Source organism: Lucilia cuprina, chromosome 2, assembly GCF_022045245.1.
Source record: "Lucilia cuprina isolate Lc7/37 chromosome 2, ASM2204524v1, whole genome shotgun sequence".
NCBI lineage: Eukaryota > Metazoa > Arthropoda > Insecta > Diptera > Calliphoridae > Lucilia > Lucilia cuprina.
In genome coordinates, this window is record NC_060950.1 from 3,270,036 (window position 1) to 3,283,656 (window position 13,621).

At 28.0% G+C, this 13,621-nt stretch overlaps 1 protein-coding gene across 2 annotated transcripts in view; it reads left to right on the forward strand.

Moving 5' to 3' along the window:
• LOC111680501 (kinesin-like protein CG14535) overlaps positions 1-13,621 on the forward strand; it is a 124,123-nt gene that overhangs the window by 30,759 nt on the left and 79,743 nt on the right. For both annotated transcript variants that reach the window (XM_046947931.1, XM_046947935.1), the window contains exon 2: positions 104-138. The gene's annotated coding sequence lies outside the window, so the exon portion shown is untranslated. The remainder of the gene's footprint in view (positions 1-103; positions 139-13,621) is intronic.

Consider the following 13,621-nt stretch of genomic DNA (forward strand, 5'->3'; position numbering starts at 1 on the left):
TACAATTTTTACGAAAAATTCTATTAAACAAAATGTAACAATGTCAATTTAAAAAAATGTAATATTTTGTTAATAAAATATTTTACAATTTTCTTTTTTTCAGATTAAACTCATGGATTGAAAAATTCCCAGACAGAGGTTAGTTGAAAAAACTTAATTATATTTAATCGTTTTGGAGGTGAAATCAAGTTTAATGTTACTCTTTTCATCAAATTATTTCTTAATTTTTAAAGAAGAAATTTAAAAATTTTAGATGTTAGAATTTCGGTAAAAGCAAGTATCAAAATTAAAATGGTCAACAGTCACATTTAGACTTATACAAAACTAAATTGTGCCAATTTTTCTGGAGATACTACAATATTTAACATTATGAACTTAAGAGCACGAAATCGGTGGTATGTTTGTATGGGGGCACGACTCAGATTAAGCTAAGTATGTATGTGTTTTTGTCACCACTATAGGTTTTTATATCCTATAGTGGTAGGGTATAAAAAGCATGGGTCTATGTTCGGTTTTCCTTCAGCAAGATTTCGCTATAGTTCTGAAACAATTCGATGAACATAAAAACGTTGAATGTAAAAACATTAAAATTTTATATGTAATACATTTTCCGTACATCTAAGATAAAATAGTGTGCACTTGTAAGGCTGGGAGTCACATAGAAGATGTTAAACCGATTTCATTCTTTCTCGTCCAAACAAGTTCAACAATGGTTTTAACATGGGTAGCCCTAACGTTGGGGAATATCTTCGATCATATAGCGCTCAGAAATTATACTTTTGATAAGCCAAATCAAGTTCTTACTCAAATACAAGAGAGTCTACCTCAATAAGGTTACAAAGGTAGTGTAAATATCTCTTGGCGGAACAATAAGTCTAGGTACGACCCTTTGCTTGGGCATTCATCATATATGTATTTCATTTCGCCGGATGCCCTTATGTCTTAAGAGCATATCGACTTTACGTGAAGTGAAAAGAACAAACTTTTATGAAAATGGACTTTTCAACAAAATTAAAATGTAAAATTTATGCTAGATTTAAATTTTTCAATAAATGAATTTTTAAATAAAAGAAATAACTTTATTTTGCACAAAAATTTAATATAACCACTCAAAATAATGCAACCGCTATGATGTAAATTAAAAAAATAATAAATCATCAGCTATTTAGCCCAAATAAAACGGAAAATTAAAAAGGTATGTAGTTGACTTAACTATCCCTAATTTACTATTTCCCCTGACGACTTTTACAGTTTAACCCCTCTGCATTTGAGTCAGCATTTAATTTAATTTGTCCTGTATTTGTTTTCTATACAATCCTCTGTATATAGAAGTTTTCAACGATTTTAATGTTAAGAAAAATATATATATATAAGAACACAAGTCAATAATTCCCACTTGTATGCTTCATTAAATTTTATAAGTATCAACAATACAATGACGCTTATAGTATAGTATGTACACATTGAATTCAAAATAATTTTCCAAATAAGATTTATTACATTTGCAACACCCCCTCATTACTAAAGGTACAAAACGTACACAAGTAGCGAGCATAGAAAACGATATAAAAGTCGTAACCTTTCTAATGAAATACATACGTTAGCATTAAAGATGTTAGTTACGAACAAATACCAACAATGTTGCAACTCACACACACACACTCATTCACATTTTACACTTGAAGTGCGCAACATATTAAATGCACTAAAATTTACGATTATTTTTTTACAACCACTACTATCAACGACTACAATTGTAAATTTACTATACACTTGGAAATTTCTAATATTCGTTATCAGAGTTAATTTTAAAAGGGAGCACTTACTATGAAAGCCATAAAAAAGGACTTAAACTGGCAATTGTGTTATAAGGGTTGCAAGGAGCAATTTAAAGCTAAAATGAAATTCAATTTGTTTAAAAACGGTCACATACGATTGAATATGTCAAAAATATAACAAATTTTTTGAGCTTTGAAATATTAAAAGAGCTGCTGTTCATTCAGCTGTTTCAAACCTTCTATACACACCTGTATCCAACTAAATATTTGCCTTAAATAGGGCAGATTTATTTCTATTCTTTACAACTCTTTTATTGTAAGTAATGTAGTAAAATAGCACAATTTGTTTTATATCCTTAAAAAATTCCCATATAACGAACATGCAACATTTTATCTTTATTATTTTCTGTGTAAAAAAAAAATTACAAAAGAAGAAAAACACTAGAATTACATTTATGATTCCTGTCTTCGAAATAAAGAAATCTTGCAACTTATTTGTGTCATCACAATTTATTTGCTACAATTCCTTCTTTTTTTTGCTTTTTGAAATAATTAAAAAAAGAAGCTGCAAATAATTCATCATAATTTCATGGATGTTAAACAGTAAAAAGAAAAAGATGTTGAAAAAAGTGAAATAAATTTGCAGCATAATTAAAATTAATTACACATGTGAGTGTTGTAAAGTAAAATAATTACTTATACAAATTCACTTTGTTTCAACATCATACACAGCATTTCGTTTTAATTTGCCACAGATGAGTTCTCGTATTTCAAGAGAACTTTGTAGTTGGTTGCTCTTCCAATGAAGTACAGTTTTGATTAAATAAAGAAATTTAAATCCACTAGAAGACTAAAGTTCTTTTTCTTCTTATTTGAATATTAAATAGAGTATGAATATAAACAAAGGACCACCCATACAAACTAACAAATAGATCCATGGGTGTTGAGATATGTATGTGCCGAGTATATTTTTAAAGGTAAGGGAAAAAGTATTTTTCTGATCTCTGCTCGAAAAAATTAATATACAATCAGTTTTCTATAAAAAAAAAACATTGCGTATGATCAATTTTCGAAAATATAGTTTTCGTACAATTTTCTAAAGAAATTTTTCGGTCTAATCAGCTGTCAAAAAATTCATTCTATTATGTGTTTTCTATAGAAAATTCCTTTTCTATGAAAATTCCAACGAATGATCATAAAAAATACTTCGTACGATTAATTTTCTCTATATATGTAAGATCAGTTTTCTATAGGAAACCCTGCGTACGACTAGTCTTCTTACAACATAGGACCATACGATCAGTTATATACAGAAACCTTTTGTTTGATCAGTTTTCTATGAAACATAAACTACTATCGCCCCCCACCAATTCTTGTAATATTTATAATGAGATCACATCAAATTCTATTAAACTTCTAAAGCACAAATAAATTTTAATTAAAAAAACAACAAAACCTTAAAAAAACAAGAAAACTAACATAAAATTCAACACTTTATTGTCCATGCAATTTATGAGAATTCTAATTATGAACTTATTTCACAACAAAAAAAAAACAAATTACACCAATTAACTTTAAATCACAAAGTTATTTATTAGAAATTCCTTTAAATAATCCATAAAATACAAAGTAAAATCAACAAACCCCAATAAATTCAAGGCGCCTCAGACAAATGACATCAACTACAAACAACAACTGCTTTTATATCGTCATATGGCCATGTTCTGAACTATGTTGATCTTGTTGATCATGATCATCATCACAGCAACATAAATTGTTTTTGTAGCAAACACCATGTATGCTTGTGCACACTCATTTGAGATTTTAATTCATAAACGAACGGACTAAATCTGTCAGATTACTTTTTTCAATACTGGCAAACAAAATTAAAACACAAAGTACTGGAAAAATGTAGATCACACACAACAGCCAAGACAAAAACCTGCTCAAAACAACACAAAAAAAGGAAAAATTCTAAAATAAATTGTGTTAAATGAAACTCCATAAATCAACGTTCAATGATCCGTAACAATATGGAAGAAGCTTTTGATTTTATTGTGCCACAGTAAGTGACATCATGTTGTTTTCCTTGTTTTCTTTTTGAACGCTTCGTCAGTAAAGTGATGAAGTGTGTGTTGTTTCAATGTGTGGCGTTTAAGAGGGAATAACAGCGTGAGTGACTGAGCAAAGTGAGTGAATTTATTTTTACGATCAAAAAGTATGTACAAAAAAAACTATATACACTTCTTCTGGATTTTATGAATGATGACAACAATGATTTTTGATTGATTGCAAAAAAGGCTTTAAACATTGTTTTTTTTTAAGATTTATTGATTTTGATTGATGTGACTTAAATGAGAAGCTAATTGAAAATCATTAAAATGATGATGTTGCTTTTGTAACAAATAAATAAATAAAGAAATCATTTATATTTCATTGTGTGATTTTGAAATATTGTGATTAATTTTTAACAATTTTAAATGTTATTTTAATATTTTGAATAAATAATAACTAATAATGCATACTGATTAGTATATCGTTGTTCAATCAGTTTAGTATTTAAATCTTTTCGTTCGATCGGTTTCGTAGAAAATCTGTATCAAATCAATTGGTTTTTCATTGCAAACATTTCGATAAATGTTTTTTATATATAACAGAAAAGATTTTTGTACGATCAGTTTTTTTACAAATAAATGACTAATTTTCTATCAGTTATTTGTGTTAATCACTTTGTACAATCAACACTTTAAATCTTATATGAAAAAACATTACGTACGATCAGTATTCTAAGTGAAAGTTTTCATTCGACGAGTCTGCTACTAAAAATTGTCGATAAATCTTTTTAATATGATAAACTCTTTTACGATCAGTTTTCTACAGATAAACTTTTGCAAAATCTGTTTTTTTATTAAACATTTTGCACAATCAGTTTTCTATAAACGAATTTTTTAATTAAAAAAGTTTCCTTTTTGAAAACGGGTTGTACTATTACTTTTCTATGAAAAAATCTTTATACGACCATTTTTCTGTAGACAACTTTTTGTACGGGAAAGCTCTTCGTACTATATGTTTTCTATGGAAAATTTTTCATATGATCAGACTTCTGTGGAAAGTTCTTTGTATGATCAATTTGCTATAGATAACGCTTTGTTTTATATTTATATAAAGTCTCTTATGGAAAACTCTGCGATAGTTCCTTTTGGAAAAACTTTTGAGTGATTGTTCCCTTTAAAATAAACATCTCCCTTTTGAAAGAAATTCCTTGATGTAACAAAATACTGCTAATCCCTACCATAAAATCATTTAGGCATAAAATCTACTTTAAATCAAATCTCATTAGACATTTCGTATTTTAGCAAAGGTAATAATAAAAAACACATAAAACACCATTAAAATTTCATGGCATTTTCCAACTTTATACATAATTATTTTACCCTTATTTTAATCCAGAAATCATTAAAAAAAATAAAATTAATAATAAAAAAAACAAATTCCCCCAAAAACAATATTTGTTGTGTGTGTTGGAAAAAGTTTTTCTTTTGCATACAATCACGTAAACCCTTCTGACAACTGACTGAGAAAACAAAAGATTAAAATTGTTTTTATTTCAATTTCGTTTTTTTTTTTATGTTTAGAATCTTGTTAAAATTTTAATTTTAACACATGCTCAAAAATAAAAGAAAAAAATGGAACATGAAGTGAAGTTGTATCATCTGTTAATAAAAATAATACAAATAAAGAAAGACAGACAAAAGAAATCGTTACCTTCCTAGCAAGAACTTTAAACTGGGGGGCGTTTGATAAAGCTGCCAGATTTAAGGAATATTAAAAGTTTAGTGTAACAAGTTGTTACTAACAACTTTAAAAGTAAATTTCAAACAATCAATTTCTTAATAAACTTATAAACATTTTTATCTGCTTTTAAACAAATTAATTTCGTTTTTATTTCAAAACAGTCTGGCACCTTTGCCCTTTGTGTTTACCTTCATTTTCAGCTTGATGGCGCAACACTTTTTAATGCTTTTGCTCTATGGCGTCTTTTACCCGGGTGACACCTTTAAGTGACAATTGTCAAGCTTATTTTCATGTTAGTTACGCATCAATTGATTTACACAATGACAACAGCAATTGTTAATGTTGCCCGTGTTATAAGTTGCAACAAAGACACAATCCATTTATTTTCTGTTCAAAAAGCCAGGAAATTTTAAGTTTCATCAAGAGGCGAAATTTACATAAATTATTATATAAAAAAAAATAAATTTAAAAGGGTACTTTGATTCCCCTTAAATTAAAAAAGGGGAGAATTTTCTTTTATTAAACAACAAAAACATTTTTTTATATTGTCATTATTTTAAAATGATTTATATGAATATGATTTCTTTGTTGCAATTTTAAGCTATAAATACTTAAAGATAAAATATGTGTCTTTAATTTTGTGCAAAAAGGAATATTAAAAAAAGAACAGAAATTCATATTACAATAAAACAATTGTTATGTTCAGTAGTTGTCACTCCTTCATACTCGTATGTATATTCAACCACAACAACATCTAGTAGCACTACTAAAGCAAAAAACAAAAAAATAAAAAAACTATTTTTACTCATGTTCAGTCAAGAAGTAAAAACCACAATGATCAGTAAATTTAAGGAGTGAAATGTTTAAAAAACAGTAAACTCTAGACAAATCTACGAATCAAATAAAACTAAGGAACCGAATTATTACCCTTTCTAACTAAGTCCAACCCATTTACTCTTTCGACGAAGCTATTGATTTGTTTTTTGAGCAGTTTCGATTAGAACTCTATTTATATTTAAAAGTTTATCGACTAGTTTATTGTCTTATATTTTGACAAGTCTATAGGCTGATAAATTAAATGGCCTTCAAATAGTCCATTATTGACTCGACTATCGACTAGTCTATCATTTATGTACTAGTTCTAAAAATTATAATAGTAGTTTAACTAGTCTATTGACTAGACATCAGATTTTCTTTTTAACTAGTCTATTAAAAAGACATTCGCCAATTTTTCGACTAGTCCATCAATTGGCTAGTATACAGCCTTTCCTATGTATTGATTATATTTCAAATTGTCTTCATCCTAAACTTCATTAACAAGTTATTTCGACTTGTAGTTTATAATGCTTTCGGCAGTGAATCGTTAAAGTTCATTCCTTATCATTACTGATTTATAACTTATATGTACATAACTCTCTAACCAAAACAGTCTTCAAACGAGCAGACATGAACATATACTATAGCCGGCAAAAAAGGAGAAAAAACAACATTTTTATTACAAAAGTTTTTGACTGACCACTGCTTAGTCAGTCATTCATTCACTCAGTCAGCCAGCCCTTATCCAAGAGTAAGAGTCAGATACAGAGTCACAGTCAGAGTAAGTAGTAGTCAGTCAGTAACTAGTCAAACACTCGGGAAAACAATGTTTGTTTTAACCACTCAACTACAACTTTGTTGTTTTTTTACTCTTCTATATTGCAGTCGCCCCCCTCTAAATCAAATATTTACAAATTCATAGAACCCTTTTTGAAGGATTTTTACCGTAAAACTGCTTACTCGCCCTCTTACTTAAAATCCTACTAAATATAACCAAAAAAAAAAAAAAACTGTAAAGGAGAGTATGAATGAACAAATTAAAAGTTCGTTTGGTTTTTATTCTCTGCCACTAAAATGTTGTGTGGCAAAAGCCAGAATGAGAAAAAAAAACCAAAAGTGGCATTGAATACATTGTTGGCAACAATATTTCACGTTTAATTTCACGTTAACAATTAAAAACAAGAAAAAGGTAAAAAATTAAACATAAAACAGGACCTTCTTTCAGAAAACGAACAACACGCTAACACAAAAAAAGCACGTTGCATTAAACAATAAAGTTTTCAAAAAAGGAGCAAACAAATATGAATCTAAAAATAAAGGATTATCAAACAACAACAGCAGCTTCCCTGTCTGGTGGCTGGAATTTTTAGTGATTACAATAGACTTCCATTTTTCATTTCCGTTTGTCAGTCTAAACACACACACACACTCAATTTTCCTGTGATAAATATAGACATTTTTGCTATGTGGAAATAATCTATTGGATTTGAAGTTTTGTTTTTTCAATTGAATTTAAGTCCATCTGTGTGTTAAGGTTTTTCATTGAATTGAAATTGTCCTGTAAAAAATTATCACAAATCCGTTTACTTTTGTTTCACTAAATTGCTCGAAAATGGCATGTGCAAAAACTTAGTTTAATGTTTTTTTTTAGATTTTTTTTCAAAACTTTTACATTTTTGGTTGTGTGTGATTTATCAATTAATTGCTGACACTCTTTTTTGCTGAGTGTCTTCTTGTCATTGTTTGACTTGTTGGTATGGACATTTTGCTTGGTTGCTTTTAAATTCTTGAGTATAAGTTTATACCAAGTTGTGTGGGCAACTGTAAGGATTCTTTAGGATTGCTGCAAGTGTTAGGGATTTATGGAATTGTTTTAATAAGTTTTATTAATAGGAAAAAAATATAAGTTTCTTAGAAAAATATCTTCTGATAATTTATGTTACAAAGACATAGTTAAGAAACTATTTCGTAGAATTTAAGGGAAGCTGTTAAGTTAACAGTGAATTATATATTATATATATATATATATATATATATATATATATTATATATATATATATATATATATATATATAATGTGTATACTAGGGTGTTTCCTTAAAATAGAGATAGAGTAGTAAAGTAGGTAATATAAAAGTTCGGTCAACAAGTCGACAAACTCAGGGATGTAATAGTCTATAAATTAGTTCATAGAATTATCGATAGATTTTTCCGACTTACCTTATCGAAATACCACTCAATAAACTACTCGAATAAACTAGACGATAAACTAGTATAGACACAAGTTGATAACTATTCAAAAGGCTAGTTGCTACGATATGTCGATAAACTAGTTGACAGATGAGTTACTAGGCTAATCAATAAGGGCGTTAAACTGGTCAATATATCAGTAAATTAGTCGGTCGGATAGGCTAGTAAATAGACTAGTAGATAAAATTGTCAATAAACTAGTCTATAACCCATTAGCTAAACTAGCTTAAAGGCTATGTTTACACATTTTTCAGGTCTTACAAATTTGTCAGAAAATATCAAACAGCCGTTTGAACTTACAAGTTTTGTCTTCCAATATTTACAGAAAAAACACTGCCATTATATTTTAAGACAATAATGTTGTCAGACATCTAACAATTGTTTAATCACATCACGTTGCCATTGTCAGATAATTGTCTGACAATTGTCCTATATACATTTCCATGGGTTCTATAATCAACTTTACGTTGCTTAAAGTTAAAATTGGTATAAATTTTGTAAATTTATAAGTGGAACAACATATATGATAAATAAAACATTAATTTAGACCCAACTAATCCTACAGGATTTAGTAGCTAAACTTTGTCCAAAAATTTTTAACAAAACTCCAACACCAATATCCATCATTAATCAAGACAATATCCATCATTAATCATGTACAATACTCAACAAAATTACAACTCTTATTAGTATTTTCATCCAATATTTAATAAAAACCTTAAACAAAATGCATTAATAATAAAAATTATGAAGCAAATCAACCCTCCAACTGCACAGTTGGAAATAACACATTCATTCGAAAGTAGTGTAAAATCTCAGCAGGTTACAAAAGTTTTGAAATAAAAAAATGTTTTCTTAAAGGCAACATATTTAACAAATAAAAAAAATAACATACAAATTAAAGGCATTGAAAAGAAATTTTTTTATCTTAAAGGCAAAAACTGTTTAAATAAATACAAAATAATAATTTTAACTCTAATTACATTACAAACACCCACTAACTACCCCCAACAATCTTTATAAATCAAACAATTTCATCTTGTAATGATGAAAACAATCATGAGCATGAGGACTCAACCCGCATTTTATTGTTGTTTATTCATTAGCTCGTTTGACAGTTGCTGAACTATGCAGACGAAATTCTCAGACTCAAACGAAAACATTCTTTTACTCACATCATTAATTTTCATTTTCCACCTGAGGCGTTTATTAGCGCCCAACATTAACATTTAATCTTATGGCCACAAAAAAGCATTAAAGATTCATTTAGTTTAACCTCCTACCCCATTATCACCCCCATGCCCCTATCACTAGGATTTTTTGTTATACCTATAGAAATGAAGAGAATTAAGATAAAATTAAGTATACATTTGTAATCATTGTCGGTTGCCTATGAAAGAGGGATTATTTAATATGACGGGGTGATTGGTTGTATGGGAGTTGTGGCAACTTCTTTTCTCTTCATCCTTTTGGTAACTATCACACAAATTATTCTTCGTTTTTACTTTTTGCGTTTATTTATTATTGACACATCTTCAAGGAGACGTGTGCTGAAATTTTTTGTTGTTTTAATTCAAATGACTTGAAAGGACTCTTAAGGTCAGACACTTAGCAACCTTTTACGCATAATTACGTTTTGTGGTGAAGTTTTACACTTAGAAAAACTACTTAAGTAGATTGCTAGCTTAAGGTTAAGAAAATAATGTTTGCAATTAATAGCATTAGCTTTAAATGAATTGGATTCTTTAGATAATACATATGAATATTCTGTTAAAACTATTCAATAAACCCAGCAAAAACCTGCTTATGTCTTGTATCTACTCAAGAACTTACTAATCCAAGATTTATTATTGATTGTTACCACAACATTTATTAAAGGTTTATAAATCAAATTTTCATAGAAATATCATTGATAAACGTTTATGAATAATATTTTCTAAACAAAGAGAAAAGAGAGCAACATTTGTCCAAGAGAAACAAAGATTTTGTTTCGTTTTCTCGCTAAAACAAATCGGTAAAAAAGTACCGAAATTGATACAATCCATTGTCAAAAGTAACCACGTTTGTTAACATTTATACAACGGATGTATATAAATATTAAATAGCACCTAGTTATTATATTACCGTCGTAATGTTGATAACGCAACGTTATTATTGCAATAAGGCACTGTTGTCATTTTGAGCACGCTTTGTGTTATTTTGATAATGCATTTTTTGTTAATTTATTGTATTTTCTATATTTTTGTTATTTATTTAAGAACAATTTGTACATAGTTTGATAAGGGATGTTATTGAAAAATTATAAACACTTTGATGTCAATTTGGTGTTTGATATAAAAAATTGTACTGATTTTTCTTTTGTAGAAAAATCGATTTTACTTAAAAAAATCTTAAACAACTTCTTCTATTAAGAAAATAAATGTAAAACATTTTGGTATAGAATTAAGATTTTAACTTAAAATTTGAAATATAAAATAGCCTTTAGCATTAAAATATTTAATCCTTAGATTAATTTTCAATGTGTCCTTACAATATTTGCAATTGAAATTATCTTTCTTTTATTATTTCACTTTTTCTCACAAGAAAATATTAATATTTCTCATATAATTTGCCAAGATGTTGCAATAAAAATGACTACTCCTTCATCGTGCTCAACAGCAAGGTCGTTAAAATAAACATTTTGCAAAATTAATTTTTTTTACAAATTTTATACTTGAGAATAGAAATGATTACTTTTCAGTCATTATTCTCATACTTGGCCTTCATCATTGACTGTTGGGCAGAGCCCCATTCTTCAAGTCATTATCAAAAGCATTAACGAGATACAGTAGTTAGTAGTTTAAATTTTACTGTTGTCATGCAGACGGTAGTAAGAGTATTTTTTGTTTTTGTTTTTTTATTGTACATAGTTAAACGTTTGCTAAGGATTAAGTAACCACCCACTTAACTTCCGTTTTTAGGCTGTTTAACGTTGAACATGAGAATCATCAGCAGCATCATCATCAGTCCTCAGAGACAAATGTAGATTTTTGCACAAAACACAAATACCCAAAGTCTCAATACAAAGATGAAAATATGAAAAGGAAAATGAAAATACCAACATCTCATTTCCCCTTCACATCTCTAACATTAGATTTTTCTCGAAACTTAATGCATCTTAATGGACATGACCATTGTTAGCTTGGTTGATGTCTTTCACTATCTATTGTTTTCGTTCTTTACCCAGCACGAATTCCCTTTTGCCTCAGATTTCTTAGCAAAAAAAAAAAAAAATAAAAAAAAAATTGCTGAAAAACTTTATGTTGTTAGTGTTGCAAGCAGTAAAAGAATAGTGTAAGCTTGGCATCTATAGAAAAAACATTTTCAATTGTAAGAAAAGTAAAATTTTTGAGGGTGATGATTAAAGTGTAAGAATAAAGGCAACAACTTTCTTTTTAAATATTCTTTTTTTTTCTTTAGCTGCTGTCAAACAAAAGATTAAACAAAAATAAAGCTTTTTTTTCTCCAGCTTATTTTTTGTTCGACTTTAAAGCCAGCTAAAAAACTATAAAAATCGTTGCTGGAGATTTTTGATTTTCTAAACAAAACTTTAGTTGTGTCAATATTTAAGTATAGAATTGTGAGTGTAAGCAAAATATATAAAAAAATTCTACATTGAAATAAAAAAATTTAATTAAAATGAAAACAAGTATTGAAAAGGAAGGGAAAATTTTGTAAGGGATTTTGAAAAAAAATCAATAAGATTTGCAAAATAAAAAAAATTAAGGGCAGGCATACAAACAAATGCTATAAATGTTTTGTGTTAAAGTCAGGATTTAGGGCTTATGTTCTCTATTGCAAAATATCTATGTTTATTTTTAGGGCTAAAACTGGACAATAAGCAGACAAATTTAAAGTAACAATTTCTTTTAATACTGCTTAAGAATAGTTTTTTAAGCATTGAAATGCTTAAACTAAATCATGGCATTCCTTCATATAAAAATATTCAATGCTTTTAAAAAAATCAAATATATTTTTAAAAATTTTCTTACATTTTACAAAATTGTTTAACCAAATTCTTTCATGTTTCTTGTGATAATTCTCCAGTATTAGATCAATTCGTAATTACTAGATTTCTATAATTCGTTCAATTATTTTAATTTAAATTCCAATGCGAGCCTACTATTAATCAATTAAACAAGTTCTGAAACGAAAATCTTTTAAACATTTGATCTAACAAAAGTCAATAGTTTCAAATGAAAATTGATCTGTAATTGAAATTATACGTATTCGCAAATATACCAATTGCTCATGAGAACAACAGCAACATTTGACCCAATAACAGGTGTTGTTACAAAATTGCTTACAACTAAATTCAATTTTTGTTCTTTTTCAAATAATTATTTCGATTTTATTTTTTTGTTGTGATTTTTTTGTAATTCATTGAAATAATGTTTTCTAAAAACAAATCGATTAAAAAATGGTTTTATTAAAAAGGAATTTACCACAAATATTAATTTGATTTTTAGTTGTGATTGGTGCCGCAGTCGTTGTTGTTTTTACAAGCAGTTAGTAAGCGTTTTTTGTTGCTGGTATGAGAAGTAACTAGTTTAATTTGATTTTATTGATTGTATATTTGTTGGTCTATATTAAACGTAATTGTATGTTTAGCCTCTATCATACTACTTGTATGATACGCTACACATTAGCTGTAAAATTTACCATTCAAAAAAGTTATACAGAAATAAGAGAGGAAATACTAAGTATAGTCCTTCGGTTTATATTCTTTAGGAATTTAATTAATCTCAGTCTAAAGTCTAGTCTAGTCTATAGTCTAGTCTATAGTCTAGTCTATAGTCTAGTCTATAGTCTAGTCTATAGTCCAGTCTATAGTCTAGTCTATAGTCTAGTCTATAGTCTAGTCTATAGTCTAGTCTATAGTCTAGTCTATAGTCTAGTCTATAGTCTAGTCTATAGTCTAGTCTATAGTCTAGTCTATAGTC